This window comes from Malaya genurostris, chromosome 3 (assembly GCF_030247185.1).
Source record: "Malaya genurostris strain Urasoe2022 chromosome 3, Malgen_1.1, whole genome shotgun sequence".
NCBI classification, from domain to species: domain Eukaryota; kingdom Metazoa; phylum Arthropoda; class Insecta; order Diptera; family Culicidae; genus Malaya; species Malaya genurostris.
The window spans coordinates 74,982,344-75,002,265 of NC_080572.1; positions in this window are offsets into that span (position 1 = coordinate 74,982,344).

The following is a 19,922-nucleotide window of genomic DNA, read 5'->3' on the forward strand; positions in this document are numbered from 1 at the left end:
AGATTTCTTTCATATTGCAGCTTAGGATTGGTACTACATAAACAAACATTGTTATAGTAACGACGCATGTAGCGATTCGACGCTTGTTGTTTTGTTTCAAATAATAATTGAGCTACAACTGACGGTGAACCGAAATCATCGAGGGGTCGTATTTGAATAGTACATGAGAAATCATAGACTATTCCATCTTGAGTTTATCTTTGATATAAGGTTGGTGGGAGAGTTAAAGAATGGGGAATACAATTATGTTTAAACTATAGAAAATTTAAGGTTAGTGTTAAAACCCTTCTTAATCCACCTAGTGGTGTGATAATGCATTTCTCTTCTTTCATAACAGTCTCATGAAAATATGTTTCATACTTATATTAAATAATTTTAGACCCCAATTGATGCAGATTGATTCGAGTAGTTCACAAAAGCATGCTTTAGTGTTTATGTCACACAGTCAGCATTATATTTCTAAACTAGTGCTTGACATTTGCGTTGCCTATTTGTATGAGAACAGTGATGGTAATTTAAAAAAAGCCTTCTTAGTCCACTTAGTGGAATTTTCATATATCTTGAAAAATCACCATAGGGGGGAGTACATGAAATTTTCGAAATCGAAAGAAAAATTTTGATGCCAAAAGGCTTAGAATTGCATGAAACGTCGAGATTTCGTGTCATCTCGAAAAAAGATTTTGTTTTTAAAAAACGACTTTTCGGGAAAAATATCAAAATTCATACTCTCCAGCATACTGCACGACTCTGACCCTTTTCCCAGAGCAACCACTACACCTGAAGATAGCTGAATGTATCAGAAACCTTTTCAGCAGTATGCCAGCTTGGGTATTTTTGGTGTCTCATATGTCGTTTCATCGAAATAATTTAGTATGTCTATACTTACCCATACTCTTTAGCATACTGCTCGACTCTGACCCTTTTCCCAGAGCAACCACTACACCTGAAGTTAGCTGAATGTATCAGAAACCTTTTCAGCAGTATGCCAGCTTGGGTATTTTTGGTGTCTCATATGTCGTTTCATCGAAATAATTTAGTATGTTTATACTTACCCATACTCTCCAGCATACTGCTCGACTCTGACCCTTTTCCCAGAGCAACCACTACACCTGAAGTTAGCTGAATGTATCAGAAACCTTTTCAGCAGTATGCCAGCTTGGGTATTTTTGGTGTCTCATATGTCGTTTCATCGAAATAATTTAGTATGTTTATACTTACCCATACTCTCCAGCATACTGCTCGACTCTGACCCTTTTCCCAGAGCAACCACTACACCTGAAGTTAGCTGAATGTATCAGAAACCTTTTCAGCAGTATGCCAGCTTGGGTATTTTTGGTGTCTCATATGTCGTTTCATCGAAATAATTTAGTATGTCTATACTTACCCATACTCTTTAGCATACTGCTCGACTCTGACCCTTTTCCCAGAGCAACCACTACACCTGAAGTTAGCTGAATGTATCAGAAACCTTTTCAGCAGTATGCCAGCTTGGGTATTTTTGGTGTCTCATATGTCGTTTCATCGAAATAATTTAGTATGTTTATACTTACCCATACTCTCCAGCATACTGCACGACTCTGACCCTTTTCCCAGAGCAACCACTACACCTGAAGTTAGCTGAATGTATCAGAAACCTTTTCAGCAGTATGCCAGCTTGGGTATTTTTGGTGTCTCATATGTCGTTTCATCGAAATAATTTAGTATGTCTATACTTACCCATACTCTTTAGCATACTGCTCGACTCTGACCCTTTTCCCAGAGCAACCACTACACCTGAAGATAGCTGAATGTATCAGAAACCTTTTCAGCAGTATGCCAGCTTGGGTATTTTTGGTGTCTCATATGTCGTTTCATCGAAATAATTTAGTATGTTTATACTTACCCATACTCTCCAGCATACTGCTCGACTCTGACCCTTTTCCCAGAGCAACCACTACACCTGAAGTTAGCTGAATGTATCAGAAACCTTTTCAGCAGTATGCCAGCTTGGGTATTTTTGGTGTCTCATATGTCGTTTCATCGAAATAATTTAGTATGTCTATACTTACCCATACTCTTTAGCATACTGCTCGACTCTGACCCTTTTCCCAGAGCAACCACTACACCTGAAGTTAGCTGAATGTATCAGAAACCTTTTCAGCAGTATGCCAGCTTGGGTATTTTTGGTGTCTCATATGTCGTTTCATCGAAATAATTTAGTATGTTTATACTTACCCATACTCTCCAGCATACTGCACGACTCTGACCCTTTTGCCAGAGCAACTACTACACCTGAAGTTAGCTGAATGTATCAGAAACCTTTTCAGCAGTATGCCAGCTTGGGTATTTTTGGTGTCTTACATAGTATGTTTCTAAAATATGTGACGCCTACCTATGATCTTCAACTGGATTAAAATATTTGAAATTTAAAATATAATTCAGGTATAAAAACATAACTAAATTTCTTTCTAGTTTAAATGAAAATACTTGGTATCATGCTATAGATTACTTTATTTTCAAAAATAATGCTTTTAATAGAATTTCCGTTTTGGTCGTTGATTTCCAGTTTTTACGATTCCCACCACTAGGGTGCGTGGCTCTGCATTGGGTATATTTCTTATAGGGATTTATTTGAGATGAGCTTTTTCCCACTGAGCATTTTTCTGAGAGAGAGTTTTTTAAAGATGAGAATTTTGGTCGGTGAGCTTTTTGGTCGGTGAGCTTTTTAGTCGGTAACTTCACAGAAGTAACCATGTGCTGTGCAGCGATGCCAGATAGTAGTAGTGTCATTTCCGTAGATTGGAATTTTTCTCGGAAACGCTCACGGTGAAAAGCTTTTTTTTTTTGCTCGCCAGACAAAACTTGTTCCCGTAGTTCTCCGTTAATAAATTTAAATTTCCGTAGATTTCCGTAGAAAAAAACCAATTCCCGTAGATTTTGTCTACGAATTTGTAGATCCGTAGAAAATGTTCAAATCCGTAGATCTACGGAGATTTCCGTAGATCTGACATCGCTGGTGCTGTGCAATGCGTCGCCAGAGCTGCCAACTATTTTTTTTTTCAAAAATCAGTATTTGGCGGAAAAATCAATCTGTACAATATCTATCTCAAAAAATCTATTTAGCACTTCCGGAGGAGCTCTCAATGTGTATGCATGTCGCTTCGCACTAATGAGATGAAATTTTGTGTATTTCTCGCGATTTTTGCGTTCTGGAGTGAATCAGTGTTGCTACGCCGCGAAACTATCATTGGGAGTCACTGTTAAACCTTTTACAATCGAATATAATAATCGCAAATAATAACATAATCGAACACATAACCTAACGGGCGAGATAGATCTCCATATGTTCCAGCCCTGTCCAGTTGACACACCAATAAATTTAAAAAATATCTAGTTTTACGAGCAAAAAAAAGGTCACTCCACTTGGTTTAACCCTATGGAATCACACACAAAAACTGAAAATCGGTATTTATCTGTATGAAAATTGCATTATCGGTATTTTAGGAGAGCCTATCTGTATTCCTGTATCGAATACAAAAATCGATATAAGTACCGATAAATCGGTTTAGTTGGCAACGCTGTGCGTCGCAGTGCCGACCGTGCACTCAAAAAAGAATTCACATTAGTTTTATAGGATTATTCTCGTAAATGCGGTGCTTTATTTATTTTTGATATTCTACGTGATGCCTATAAATAACATCTGGGAACCCAGTACAAGCTATGTGATTTTCACATAATCTTCATATGGTAAGTTCCATGACCGAAGTTAAATGAATTTCCTGTATGAAAACTTCAAACAACAAAATGGCTGACATGTTAGTGGCAGACTTAAACATTCCACATTCTTTGTTGGGAGATTTTAAAGGTAAGTACAGTTTCAAAACTTGTGTAGTATTCGATATACAAATTTACATTTACTTTTAATAGAATGCGATATTGGCTGGTTCGAGCTCTTGACAATATCAATCGAAGATTTTCGGGAATGTTTACAGCCTACAGGGATCGATTGGGGTTTCGAAAAGTAAGAATTTTTGATGAATTGATTTATATTTTTAGAAATCACAAATAGAAAATTATAGAGATTTTGTCGTTTGAAGAAAAATTTTACTTAATTTTGCAATCATGGGCAGTCACTGGTCGAAATGAGCGAAATTGTTATGTGATTTTCCTATGCTCAACAAGTATGCTCAAGTCATGTAACTATGACGTGAACTTCATTTAAAAAATATAGGAAACTCACGTTGCTTCTAACGAACAAGTGATATATTATTTACCTATCGACTAAAATGCATGATATATGACCAATCTGGTACAATTCATATATCTACCTAATAGAATTTATGTGAAAAGTTGGGTGGATGAGATTCATGTATGTATTCAGGTAGAAGTAACGTGATTTCTTTTTTGAGTGTATAGATTTGAATATTTCTTTTGACAATTCTCGCGATGTTTTACAATGTTATCAATACACGCTGACGACAATTACCTAATATTAGAATCTTTCGGATTGGGGTAAAAGTAAAATAAATCTACATTTTACACCAGTGAATTATGTCGACTCGTATCGCTCCGATTATCGCACAGGTTGAGTACAGTATTGGTTCGAATGTAGCGCAGTGATCGGGCATTCAGGCGACAATTTTACACTAAAACGTGCTATAGCAAAACCGACAACACGACCAGGCCCCTTGGCAAGTTCAAATAAAATTTTCTCGTACATTACCATTCAAGGAACCTCAACAAAACAATAATACATAAACCTTGCCATAAACAGTTTTTTCGTTATTAAATAACCAACCCCCTCAAATCATTCAGGTTTTGCACGAACATGACATAGCCTTCCAAAAATGAACAAAATGAATCAATTTTGACAGCTGTCAGTGGTTTGTTTGTGTGTTCATTGCGTTCATTCTAATTTGAATACGTGTTAATAGATATGTAAACAAACCACAAGTCGCCTTGAATTGACATCAGGGAGCGATATTTGTAAAAATCTGTTTAGTGTGAGGCGACTTGCAATTTTTAAATTTAATCGATGAACCTTTGATGAACTTTTAAACAGTAAACGAACCACCGGCGGCTGTCAAAAAAAGTTCATTCTGCTCATTTTGTGAGGTTATGTTATGTTCGTGTAGAACCTAATTAGGTTTTGCTCGATGACCACTCGAATGAACTACCAATGAACTGCCGATGAATCAAGTTCACCTTTTGACAGCTATCAGTGATTTGTTTACATATCTATTAACACGCATTCAAATTAGAATGAACGCAATGAACACATAAACAAACCAATGATAGCTGTCAAAATTGATTCATTTTTGTAAGGTTATGTTATGTTCGTGCAAAACCTAGTAGCAATGACTGAGTGGAACCATATAGTGGAGAAGCCAAATGAATGAGAAACTTGTTTTGGTTTGTGCAGAATGATGCTGGCCACAGTTACATGACTTCCTAGCAGGGAGCTGGTTTCCACTCAGTCATTGCAAAAACTGAACTTAGTTATGGCGACTTTACGTCAAATCAACAAAAATGAATAAATCGTTAAAAACAATGACGGTTTGATTTTCCGTACCAATCTGCTTCTGGTAGAAAAGAGCAGACTATCAAACAGCCTTCATAGGGGTCTATCGATGACGGTAATAAGCCAGCGATTGGCACAATAGAAAAGGCAATAAGTGATTATAAAGTGTGTTAGAATTGTGTCTATCACAAGGCTTAGGGTGGCGAAATGGTAGCACGAAATGCATAAGAACGCAGGAACGCATCCAGTCCCCTGAACCATGCCTTTGTCGATATTTTAGGAATGATTGTGTGCATCCACCAACCCAGATCATCTCTATCCCAAGAAGCTTTTTTGCGAGATGCGCTAAAGAATCCGTTGAAAGCAATCAGTTGTTCATAAATTTCACCCTCAATAGCATCACATTTGGCTAATATATCGGCTCTTTCACTGCCTGGAATGTAGCAATGATTCGGAACCTAGACTATAGTGGTTTGATAATTATTATTCAATATTTCGTTCAGGCTCTGTTTTTTTGCCCAGAAAAAACGGTTCATTCTTACCAGTCATGTTTGAGCAAATGGCTTCGATTGCACTCAGACTATCTGTGAAGAGGAAATAATGGTTTGAAGATAATGTGACCTCAAGCTATAATGAACTGCTGCTAACTCTGCTATATAAACAGATGCAGGTTCTTGAAGCCTAAATGAGGCCGAAACATTATTGTTGAACATACCAAACCCTGTCGCCTCTTCAATTCGTGATCCGTCCGTTATTTAGACGTGGATTGGACAATGTCAGTCACCAGCTCGGTTCAGATTCTCGCGTCTGTCGCCTTCGGTTTATGCCCCGTTTACACTTCTGCTGGCTACCAGCATGCTGGTGCCAGTGTACTGCCCTCTTAGGAAAAAACGTTCAACTGTAGTCCAATGATCCAACGTATTAGACCAACGAAGGACCACCGTTGAACGTCATCTATTATCTTGAACCAATACGAATGTTTACAGAACCTCATTTGAAGGCCGCTATCACACTATTGAAAGAGATATTTTGTTACTTCAAGAGATCAACTGACGGTGGTTAAACTGACCCTCGAGAGAAACGAGTGATGAACTGAATGCTGCCCGTTCGGGCCGTCAGCAAACATTGTGTGTGTCAGAGAGTGAAGTTTACTGCATCAGAGAGATCGTCAGTGTGTTCCACATTCAGTTTCAATTGAATTGAATGAAGTTTTACAGCACTGATTCCACTTCGATGTATTAAAGAGGATAGAAGCACAGACAAACAGATAGGACACTGAAATTGGAATCTTTGATCATTTTAACGGTCATTTCAAATATTCGTTTATTTGGGACAGTACTCGCAGTACTACACACAGGGGACAGACAAACATAGAAAACACTTAATCTCTCCCTACCCTAAACAAATTAGATAATTTTTTCGAGGTGTTTATACCTGTTGTAGGAATCTACCTACTTCCGTTCCATATAAAAGGAACAACATTACAGCATTCTTTCAATAACTAAACAAAACTATCACACTGAAGATGAATATAAATTGTATTCGAAATGTGCATATGTGATGTGACGTTTATTATACAAGATTTATAGTGTCGTGAGATACATAGTGAATTTGTATAGTGACGTGATATACTTATAACAGAATTAAATGGTAATATTTAAAAATTTATCCTTGTAAAATCATTCTGTTCAAACACTCAAACGAAAAATTAAAGAACAAATTAGATTCTAATAAATTGAGTCTTTAAGATAATTTCAAACAAATGTTTGAAATCATATAAAACGTTTCTTGAATTATCAGATCAGAATCAGAACTAATTGGCTCATATGGCACGTTCCCCTAGTTATTTGGAGATTTGTGAATATTTGAACTATTTTATTGAATCAACTCAAACATTTATTTCATTCAAATGCATGTTACAGTACATTAAATGTATTTGAATCGAATTTGTCGTAGTATAGATTCAAATAAAAACCTGTTTTAATCCACCTAGTGGTGTAATGATGCCTTTCTAATATATAATACTGTGGTATTCTATTCAAAATGTTTCTCTTCGAAAGCATGAAACAGTTTTATGATCAGTTAGCCATCCATTAGGAAACGAAGGGGGTTCACTATTATGTGTACTTCCAGTACCGGAACACGAGAACCGGTATAATCGAAGTGGGTTGGTACGGCCAATTTTTGTTGTATCTGAAATATGCAGTAATTTTTTGTATACCATACGATCTTTCATTCGACTCCAAGATAGGGAACAACGGTTTTGAGTCCAGTTTGAAAATTTTGTTTCGCCGGTTTAAGTGACGGTATACAATATTGAACATACTTTTCCTTATAACTCTGGAAACGGAAAACAGATCCGGATGAAATTCAGAACTTTAATATGGGGCCGAGAGGCCTTTCATTTGAATCTAAGTTTGTAGAAATCGGTTAAACCATCATTGCGAAAAGTGAGACCCATTTTCTAATATATGACCACTATTTCCGGTGCTCCCGAAACCGGAGACCGGGAACCATAATAGCCGAAATCGGTTTGTTTAGTTGTCTACAAATAGGATAACAGAGGCCCATTTTGGCCCACTTTAGGATTGATTTTATTTTGGCCCACTTTGAATAAATATCCACCAAATGTTGTAATATCTTTGAAAAACCCTTCCGCAATAGGTAATTTAATGTGTTTACCTTCAAATTTATTTAACATGAGTTACTTCACATCAATTAAATCCGATAAAATCGATAAAGTTTGTTAGGTGGGCCAAAATATATGAAGTGGCTAAAATACCTCTGTTACCCTAATAACTATCAATTTGCGTAGTTTTGAGACCAGTTTAGAAAATTTTGTATGTTTTTTGTTTTGCCGGTGTACAATATTTAACACATTTTACCCTATAACTCCGGTACCGAAGGCCGAATCCGGATGAAATTCAGGAATTCCGTATGGGACCGTGGGACCATTTATTTGAATCTAAGTTAGTCAAACTCGGTTCAGTTATCTCCGAGAAAACCTAGTGAGGTTTTTTTACACACACATACACACACACACACACACACACACACACACACACACACACACACACACACACACACACATATTCACACACACCCTCTGGGTACGTAACTGTGTACAGGAAATTTACAATTGTATTCAATCCAGTGAACGGTTTCACCGACGACACGACCTGCCACTCGCCTATAAAAACTGTATCGCAAATTTAACTACCCCTCAGTAACTGGTAATGTCAAAACGAAATTGCCTGGAAATCTATTAAAACTGGCAACAAAGGCCGAAATCTGTTGATTTTGAATAACAGTTACCATAACCTTGGTTACGTTTGTTGTCTATCTATAAGATATAAATTGTCTATAATGAAATCAAATGTGATTTGTGTGAATCAGAAGAACGATGGTCGGTTGGTCAATACAAATGTCGGAAGGACCGTTGTTTTATGGACCAGAAGACTCCTTAAATCGCCCAGTAAACCCCGAAATTGCATAAATAATGTTCAGCATGAAGGAAAAAATGGCATTTGCGCTTTGAATCATAATATTGCTGAGACCCTTCTATCTTCCCTTCCATTGTAGGTATTTCGATATAAACCGTAGGTCCAATCTTGTTCACCGAGAAAAATTTATATGCTAAAAAGGCGTTTTCGAAACATTTGGATAAAATAACTGTGTAGAAGCAAATGGAGCAGTTTTCACACGATGATTAAGGGCGTAAAGTCGATCCCGTATGTTTCGGAAACAGTTTCAAGAAAGCATTTATTTTTAGTTGTTTGAAATCGATTTTTCTACAATACGTTATTTGAAGAAATATATTTCTGTCGCTAGATATTCATTCAACAGCGATGTTACGCTCAATTAATACAATTTGTCACTACCGTAAAATTAAAAAAAAACTTCAACCTCTAAAGTCATCCTAAAAACATATTTTCACGATACTGAGAGTCACGTCGATCTCTTTCGTAGCTTTTGACATGCATGTACCATTTGTAGTGCTCATTCCGTGACGGGTAACAATCGTATACAATCAGATGAAGGGGAGCGTCTAGCATTCTACCGAACGAATACAGGAGCACTACTTCATGTAGGAACTGGAGTGCCTACGTTTGCCAGTTTTAAGCTTAATTTCAGCGTTTTTATGGGCACGATAGAACGGTCAGATAACAGATTTTATAGCTGGGTACATCTTACGCAACGTGTACTAATGTCCTGCTATGGTTGCGCCTGAACTATGTGTGATTTGTTGTATTGCAGATGATCGAATCCTATGTAATAAGTGAGCATTGATGAACAAAACAATTTACAATTCTTGATTATTCAACCAAGGTTTTTACTTACCTATTTTTCGATATTGGCACGAAATGCAAAGCGGTTTGTTTTTGTTTATTTGTGTTAGAAAAAGGTTCCTTGGTAACGAATTTGTAGCAACCAGAAAAGTGTTGCAGGAAATGTTTATTCTGTCATTAACAAGGGGTCTTTCAACATTGTGGTAACTGGAGAAGAATAACTTTTCATTAAGTTTTTTGTTCGGAGTGTCTGGTCGTGTCGTCGGTTTCACAGTAGAGCTTTTGAAAATTATTGAACGAAAGGGTACATAGGAGTCAATACCACAACCGTACTTAGTTGAGCGCATTCAATTATAAATAAGAATTATTAATTAGTCAAAAATTCTATTTAAATAACAATTTATTGAGTTTAAAAAAATATCGCACACAATCGCACGAAAGCCTGATTATAGAAACAAAACTAATTTGCTTTGAATCAAATAACAATTGTCAAATTGAACTGCTTAATGAAAAACTTGTGGAGATTATCCCCCTTACCCCTTAATGCAAAACTTGTGGAGATTGTCCCACTGGCCAGGAGACCCCGGGAGAGGTGATAACCTCCACTCGATCATGGAATCATATCGGATAGTTTTAGAGCACTATACACTGGTTGGAGAATAATTTGTTTTGATTTGTTTAGAATAATTATTTTATAAAAATTTGTTATTCTTTAACACTTGTTTTTTTTTTCTTCTCTAGTTTGTAAAATAAATTAAATTGTATCTCTCTTTCTCTCGATAGTTTGGTAACTATAAGGCTAATTAGTTTTTCTTTTAATTAAAGCTTACAACACCGTTAAACTTAATTTGTTGACTAATAACAGTAGTAGAATCGAATCTATGCTTATAGCCTTTGGTGTGATGCTGTGGGTATTGTTTGGTATTCAGTTATAAATAAAGCACGCTTGTTGTATTCGATTCAAATTCTCATTATATGGCGCACATTTACTATTGATATTTACAATTTCATGACATTGGTTTTTATTTTTTGTGTATTTGTCTTGCTGTAATGTTTAGTATGCACAAATACCTATTTTTCTGTTAGTCCAATAGGCTTCGATGGCCGAATAAAGAGCGATGCGTGTATAAATGAAATTATGTTACATGTAAATATATATATTTTCTCAACGTTACTGTAGATTATTCTTAGTATCCTTCAATGTCTGATTGTAATAGCGTATGTTTAAACAAAACACAATGTTTGCATGGTGTTGCTATTTAGTCATTTAAGCAGCAGATTTTAGTTTATTTTCGAACAGTGTTGTAGATTTTGAACTCAAAGTATACAAAACCGAACAAACATAATTTTCGAACTGGTTCTAAGAAAATTAAATGATCGAATAGATCTTTTCTTGATAGTGAAAATACCCTTAGCTGTTCGAATTATTGACTGTACAAAATCGTGATACATTCAATTGATATCGATATTATTTCATGTGTTCGCAAACATTGAAACTCGTTTTAAATATTTAAGCTCAACATCATTATCTGAATGGAGTCTCTGGAGTTAAAATATAGAAAATGGACTAATGAAGATATCCATCGTCCCACGATAAAAGACCCCAACTGAAAATGACAGTCTTCCTTCACATCCTCTTTCGATTATTACGGAGCCAGAGTTAAGTGTCTAATATAAAATCTATCAAGTAATTCGCGAAAGAAAAAGTAAACAAAGAGAAACTGTCATTTGCTGTTGCTTCCGTTCCAAACCAAACAGAACATTCACCTTTCATGCTACACTATTTGGGTCACCTTTTTCAACAACAAAAAAATCAATACGATTATTATATATAAATAATTTTCGTCAAATGCTACTGTTTTCAAGAAACTACTGATAGTCAAAGTCATCATCTCTCGAACGTTTTTTTCCAGGGTTAGCATTGCTTTTTGATAAAAAAAAACAATGGACTTTAACAAATATATCAATGAAGATAAAGAATTACCGTTATATGAAAATTAGAAAAAGAAACTGTAGTGTATTTGAAATTTTTGTATTGGAAAATAATTAAAAGGCTTTTCATTGCCAGCTGGTTTTGTCCGAAGAAAGATTGTTGGAATCCAGAAAATTAAAATGATTAGAATACATAAAGTTTTGGATTGAAAATACATAAAATTTTGAGCTGAAAAACACGAGCTGTTACACGATTTTATTTATCAAACAGTACCAATCCGTTGTCATTATAACAACTTCATGACGTCTTTATTATGTGCAATCGTATGAGCGCAATATCCGTCGATCGATCCTTATTCACAATACAAAGCTCTCAGTTTTCGTGTAAATATTCGAAGAACGTCTAACACACGATCCGAGAACATAGACATTGTTCATGATGGTTGGCAGACTGCTTACAAAGCTGGACTTTTGGCACAGTTTCTTAACCAAACGGAGTGTGTTTTCGCAGGCATTCGTCAAAAGGCTATAGCAGGATAACCATATGAAATCTGCCCCCAAAGGGAATTCATATTGTTATACCACATTCGAAAGGTCATAGACTGGAAACAATTTTCTCAAAGTTTCAACCCTTTAACTGCCATATTGACGGAGCTAGGGTGGTTCTATTGATTTTTATTTTATTTGATTTTTGAAGAAACTGCTTCTCCGAAAAATTTGAAAAAAATCAGGCATGTTTAAGGCATTATGGGGATGCTTCACAATTTTTTTCAAAATTTTTGAAGATGTATTTCTTTTATTAAAAAATACTAGAAAATTTTGAAACATATTTTTTCCCTCTTCCAATTTTTGCACCACCCTGGATTTTTTAGTGATAAATAAAGAATTTTTGGACATGTTAAAATGGTATGTTTTCATATTTTTTAAAAATGTGGACGACCAAAATATTTAATTTTTTCTAAAAAATCAACAACAGTCGACCATGCGTTCCCATCATATTCTGAGAAAAGGAAACGCATGGTGCTTTATCTTAGCAGTTTCTAGTAGTAGTCGACCATGCGTTCCCATAAAGTTCTCTTAAAAGGGAAACGCATGGTGCTTTGTTCTAGTAGTTTATGATGCAACTCAAGCGCAGGGCTTAGAAATCAAAGTAACGAAAAGAAGGAAATGAGTATCAACCTTTGCATAATACATACACGATCATACTTCGGGTACAACCTAGAAAGCTACAAAGCAAGAACTTACTGGTATGTGGTTTATATATGAATGGTAGTAATATATGAACGTTGCGAGTATCACACATATGCAGTTCGGTTACGGCAGTCAAGAACTAGAGCGAGTGACTGTATATAATTCGATGATTCGATAGTGTTTCATGAAAAGGTCAAATCGATTTGCACTGTTGGGTCTCGTACAACGCGGTTTTCTTTTTGCCAGCTCTGTACATTTCACTAAATACATAGCGAGTTGAAACAGCAGTGAATATAATTTTTTCTTTTTTATATTGGTGTCAAACAAAAGTGGCCACTGATGAAGGTTGGAATTGATTTCTTAGAATTGTTTTTCCATAAATACGTTTATTTCTTAAGGCAATTTACATAAGTTGTTCTTCGCCGTAGCATCACTTTTACATAGAATTCTTATCATAATATAATACTAATATAGTCACATCAATTTGAGTTTAATAAAGCATATGAACGATGAACTGCTACAAATTTTAAAATAAGCTGAAATTTTTATACATTTTGTGGTTGATTTCATAACCCACTTGGAGATTTTTTTTATCGGCACATCATTTTTAATAAAATTTTGCTATTGGATGAACTAATGGACGCAGTAGGAGTCAGAACTAAGACTCAAAAGGGTCAATTATTAAATTGAAACTTCAATTGTCTTTATGAAATGATTAAGAAGTTTCATGTAAGAAAGGTCACTAAAAAATTTCTGTAAATTATTGACTGTATTTTTCATTTAAATAGGAAATGGGATAAAAATGTTATAAAAATACATTGCTGTTTCAATGCACACATTTTCTTTCTGATTCTTTTCGTTCATTCTATAGAATTATCATCGTCATTTGGTAGCTGTTCTGATTTAAGCATTTCTGACAATATTTTCGCCGGTCTCACAATTCTGGATAAAAACCGAGCATAAGGAAAGGTAGTGAATAATGGCGGCCTCGTGTGAACAGCAACCAACAGTTCTATTGCCAAAAACGCATTCACAGCAACGGCGCTGGATTCCCAAATATCCAGTCGAATTTGTAGTGTACTCGATATAGTACTTGTAAGCTTTTAAAAATGAGACTTATTACCGGCCTGAATAGCTTGTTTGTGATCTGTGTGTCTCAATTGGGTCATCTCGTGATAAAGCTTTAAATCCGAAATTACTTGGCAGAACATCCTTTTCAAAAGCTTCTATTCCGATACTTGTTGCTCTCGTTCTCGGATTGATAATATTATCTTGTTAGAACTTCCCGTTCGCAATTTGAACAAAATTATTAAACCTGTAAAAACCTGGAAGCGTTCCTCTGAGAATGAAAATCACTTACTGAGTTAATTATGTATTCTCAGATATTTTCTGGAAAATATGGAGCTTTCTACACAATATACCCAAAAATTAAAGAGATCGATTCAGCGAATCAAGTTTTTTAATAGACATGGTCGATAAATGCTTGATTTGAAATTATGCAAAAGTTATAACTCAAAAATGAAAAATAACGCATCACTATTTTTTATATCTGTTGTTGTTTTAAATTTTCGAATAAATAAAAAAAATATACAGCGCTCTCAGTCTACAAACCATGAAAACCATCATAAAGATATTCGATTGAAGTTTTCAAACACAAAACTCCAACTTTATCTTTATTATACATTTTTCCAGAAAACTGTACACATCCCTCGATAACATATCTTTATGATAACTTTTGACACTGTAATGAAATTTTCATTCTTTCTTTCATTATTCTTTCTTTACATCCATCAGCAACACGTAAAAAACTGACACTCGCTCTAGTTCTTGACTGCCGTAACCGAACTGCATATGTGTGATACTCGCAACGTTCATATATTACTACCATTCATATATAAACCACATACCAGTAAGTTCTCGCTTTGTAGCTTTCTAGGTTGTACCCGAAGTATGATCGTGTATGTATTATGCAAAGGTTGATACTCATTTCCTTCTTTTCGTTACTTTGATTTCTAAGCTCTGCGCTTGAGTTGCATCATAAACTACTAGAACAAAGCACCATGCGTTTCCGTTTTAAGAGAACTTTATGGGAACGCATGGTCGACTACTACTAGAAACTGCTAAGATAAAGCACCATGCGTTTCCTTTTCTCAGAATATGATGGGAACGCATGGTCGACTGTTGTTGATTTTTTAGAAAAAATTAAATATTTTGGTCGTCCACATTTTTAAAAAATATGAAAACATACCATTTTAACATGTCCAAAAATTCTTTATTTATCACTAAAAAATCCAGGGTGGTGCAAAAATTGGAAGAGGGAAAAAATATGTTTCAAAATTTTCTAGTATTTTTTAATAAAAGAAATACATCTTCAAAAATTTTGAAAAAAATTGTGAAGCATCCCCATAATGCCTTAAACATGCCTGATTTTTTTCAAATTTTTCGGAGAAGCAGTTTCTTCAAAAATCAAATAAAATAAAAATCAATAGAACCACCCTAGCTCCGTCAATATGGCAGTTAAAGGGTTGAAACTTTGAGAAAATTGTTTCCAGTCTATGACCTTTCGAATGTGGTATAACAATATGAATTCCCTTTGGGGGCAGATTTCATATGGTTATCCTGCTATAGCCTTTGACAAGCGTGGCCTTCTAACGACAGTTCGACATGTAGATTGCGTTGTTGTTTAAACAATGATGTTTTCTAATGAAGCTGTCAAAAATACAAATTTTGAATTATTTGTATTACAGAGATTGAGCACCTCTCTTCAAATTTCGTGCAGTATTGTTCGAATTTTTGTTCTAGTATATCCAGGACGGCAATCTCATATACTTCACTAGTTCTTGTCCAAGGGGGCAGATTTAGAATCATCTTTAAGATCTTACTTTGAATGCGCTGAAGCCTAAGTTTGTGCGTTCGTGCACAGCCTCGCCAAACAGGGACTGCGTGTTCAATTGCGGGGTAGTTATTTTGTTTATAGACAGCTATCTGATTTTTCAGGCACAGTTTAGTTGTTCTACAACTAAGCGAATACACAGCTAGGATACTTCCTTGAAGTACACCAGCAGGAATAATAAATCTTTCTGAAAGTGCATTATTCAAGAGAAACCTAAACGTGCTTTATCTGTAAGATAATTTTTGATCATTTTAATAAGATACATCGGAAAATTATACCGATGCAGTTTAAACACCAGGCAATCGTGCCACACATTATCGAATGCCTTTTTAATATCCAATATTGCCATGGCAGTCCTTTTTCTACACTGATTTCTTTTGCTGGATGACGTAACCCTTGTGAGTTGGTGGATGGTGGATCTTCCTTTCCGGAACCCAAACTGTTCTTCCAGTAGTATATCCTGTTCATCTGCGAAAGCAAGAATTCGTTTTTGTACTGACTTTTCAAACAGCTTGGTTAGGACAGAGAGTAAGCTGATGGGCCGATAGCTCTTGGAAAAGGAAGGATCTTTTCCCGGTTTCAAAACTGGGATAACTTTAGCTAACTTCCACATTGAAGGGAAGTAACCAAGCTCCCAGCACCTTTTAAAAAGTTTACCTAAGAAAACAAATGAGCGAATACTCAAATGTTTCAGCTCAATGTTGAATGTGTTGTCGAAACCGGGGGCCTTCATATTTTTGGATTTTTTCACAATAGCCATCAGCTCATTCGCAGTGACTCTACTTTCCTCAGGAACCAAGCTGTCTGATTGGTCAACCTCAGCTACGCTACCAGCAACGGCTCTTTCATGTGGACTAACAATGTTGAGTCCTAAATTGTGAGAACACACAAACTGCTGGCCTAGCGCATTTGCCTTCTCTACTGGTGTGATTAAAGGTATTCCTTCAGCTGCGTCCTGTGGTGACATCAGAGGAGGAATAGGCTTCGGTTTTTTCTTAAGCGCCTTCGTTAAGGACCAGAAGGGCTTTGAATGTGGAAGAATTTCTTGAAGCTTTTGCTGGAAGTTCCTGTTGCGAAGCTCAGATATCCTTTCCTGGATTATCCTAGTTTAGTTGTTATAAGAAGTCTTCTTATCTAGGATGCCAGTTCGTTGATACTGCCTCCGGTAGATATTTCGAAGTCGGATGAGTTTCTCGGTGATACTGTCAATTTGAAGAGAGGAACTCGGCATATGTTGTACTGGAACCGTCCTATCACGAGCGACTGTGATTGAAAGCTGGAAGGAAGATAGGGCCGCATCGATTTCCATCGGGTAATCTAGTGGAACATTGATATTAATAAGTTGGTCGACGATTTGTTGAAATTGGACCTAGTCGGTGCGATAATAGTTCCTCCGAGGTTGAATGAGCACTGTTTCTGATGAAGATCCCAACGTCAATATTACTGGGAAGTGGTCGGAAGAGAGCTTGTTGAAGACAACCGGAGAGCTGTCTATGGCGATGTTGCTGATGAATATATCCAAATGGAATGAACTCCCGATCTGGAAAGTCGCGTTGGTTGATCCGGAGCGAGGATGTTGTACTGTCCAGCTTCGTAATCTTCGGCAAGTAGGAATCCGTTTCGATTCTGTCTTCTGTTTCCCCAACACCGTGCGTTCAGGTCCCCAGCAATGATGAATTTGGTCTGTCGTCGAGTGAGCATAGCCAGATCTCACTTCAATGCTGCACAAGTACCATCTCGACGATTTGTTTTTTTTTTGGCAGTACGCTGCAATGATGATGATAGGTCCCATCGTCGTTGTAATCTCAATTCCGATTGCTTCTATAAGTTGCAATTTAAAGGCAGGCTGAAGCCTGTGCTGAATGGATCGTTTAATGGCAATGGCAACTCCCCCTCCTCCGGTAGTTGTCCTGTCGAGCCTGTGAATCCTGTAATTGGAAATAAAAATGAAAATTTCGGGTTTAAGATGAGTTTCAGTTAAAATAGCAATATCGACATTCTTTTCTTGAAGAAAGTCGGATAATTCAGCAGTTTTGCTCCTGAGTGAGCAAGCATTCCAATTTACTACAACCAACTCATTATATTGCATATTCGATGATGAATTTGCCTAAGGCGTTGATTTGATCTAACCGCGTTCTGCAGTTTCGTAGTTTTGTTGTCATTGTTTCAAAAATGACGATCAGTTGTTCAGCAGAGAATAAGTCACCAGAGTCATCCTTTGGTTGTGGTTGATTATTGCCCCACCCAGAAGGGACTCCGGAGGAAGAATCTTTTTGTGATCCAGCGATTTGCTAGTAGATGGATGGTCGCCATCACAGTTCATACATTTCACAGCGATGTCATCTAGTAGGCAATCGTTTTTTTTTTCATAAATACGTTTATTTCTTAAGGCAGTTTACATAAGTTTTTCTTCGCCGTAGCATCACTTTTACATAATATTCTTATCCTAATTTAATTCTAACATAGTCACAACGTTTTGCATTTATTAAAACATATTCTCTTATTACTTAAATATCATCTTAGGTAACTCGTCATTAATTATGAAATCTACTCGGAAATATTATTTGAACCAAACGATTAACTTCTATAAATTATAAAATAAGCTGTTATTTTCAGACATTTTGTTAATAATTTCATAAACTGTTTCGAGTTTGTTTGTATCATTACATTATTTTTATTCTAATTTAGCTATTGGTTGAACTCATAGACGCAGCTGGGATCAGAACTAAGTCTTGAAAGGGGCCTTTATTAAATTGAAACTCCAGTTTTCTTTATGAAATGATAAATAAGTTTCATGTATGAAAGGTCACGACAAGCAAGAATGTCTCGAACTGGGATATTGGATAGTCTACCTTGGGTACGCAAAGAATTTATTAGTTGAGATCTGACATCACGATACTCCACGCATGTCCAAACGACATGATCAATATCTCGATAACCTTCGCCACAAGCACAATGATTAGTCTCGGAGAGCCCAATTCGAAGGAGATGTGCATCTAACGTGTAGTGATTGGACATGAGTCTGGACATCACACGAATGAAATCTCTACTCACATCCAGTCCCCTGAACCATGCCTTTGTCGATATTTTCGGAATAATTGAGTGCATCCATGTAGGCAATCGTTGGTATTGTGTGATTCGGCATTGATTTCCTGCATCGACTTTTCATGTGGATAATTCCTCGCTCCATGGCCGTAGTTCAAACAGTTCGTGTTCTGTGTGGTATCCCGATGTACCGGTTTATACTTTGGCATTCGATGATTATATGAAAGAACTATTTTATCGTTTTCAGTTGACTCATGGTGATGGAGCCCTTCTCCAGATTCAAGACAAAAGAAAAAACGTGCTCCTGCACAAACGACAACACAGAAACACCTAAAATCACGTCGGTATATACATGGGTGACCTAATGGTCCACCAGAATCATTGTACATGTCGTCACTTACCACAATAGCCGTTTCAGAAAAGCTGCTCTGCCAAACGGCGGTTCGGCCAACCAGCCCCGGTCTCCCCTATAGCAAATTTAAAATTTACACAGGATTTTGAAAATGTTTTGTTCGAGTCTGTATATCTGTTATCTGTGATCACAATGTTGACTCAAATTAAATAAACCATTTATGACAGAAATCAGTTTATGTTCTAACTTGAAACAAGCGTCAACCAAGTTCTAAAGTGTGATATATAGGATAACATCCGCAAGTGCCGTACAAATAAAAGCGACATAGTTAACACTGTTAGTATTCGTTAATTCCGGTTTAAAAATTTCGCACGTGTCTATGAGTTCGCTTTTGTTGCCATACTTAGAAAAAAAAATTAAATTGAATTTCTCTCTATGGATTGTGTCATCGCCATCGACTTCTCCCAAGGTGGCAATACGGATTTTACTGTCGACGGCATTCCACAAACTTGCTAATAGAATCGTCGCCAATGGAGATCAAATCCGCCTTGGAACATTCAGAACTGTGCTTCGACAAATTCGATTACACTCGAGCGTTATTTGACGATATCTGGTTTTCACTTTTCATGTTTTTTTCAGGATGTGCGTGAAGTTTCTATAATCTCTTTATTCGGTAAAACCGAGTTAAACTTATTGCGTAAATGGGGATAACATTTCAGA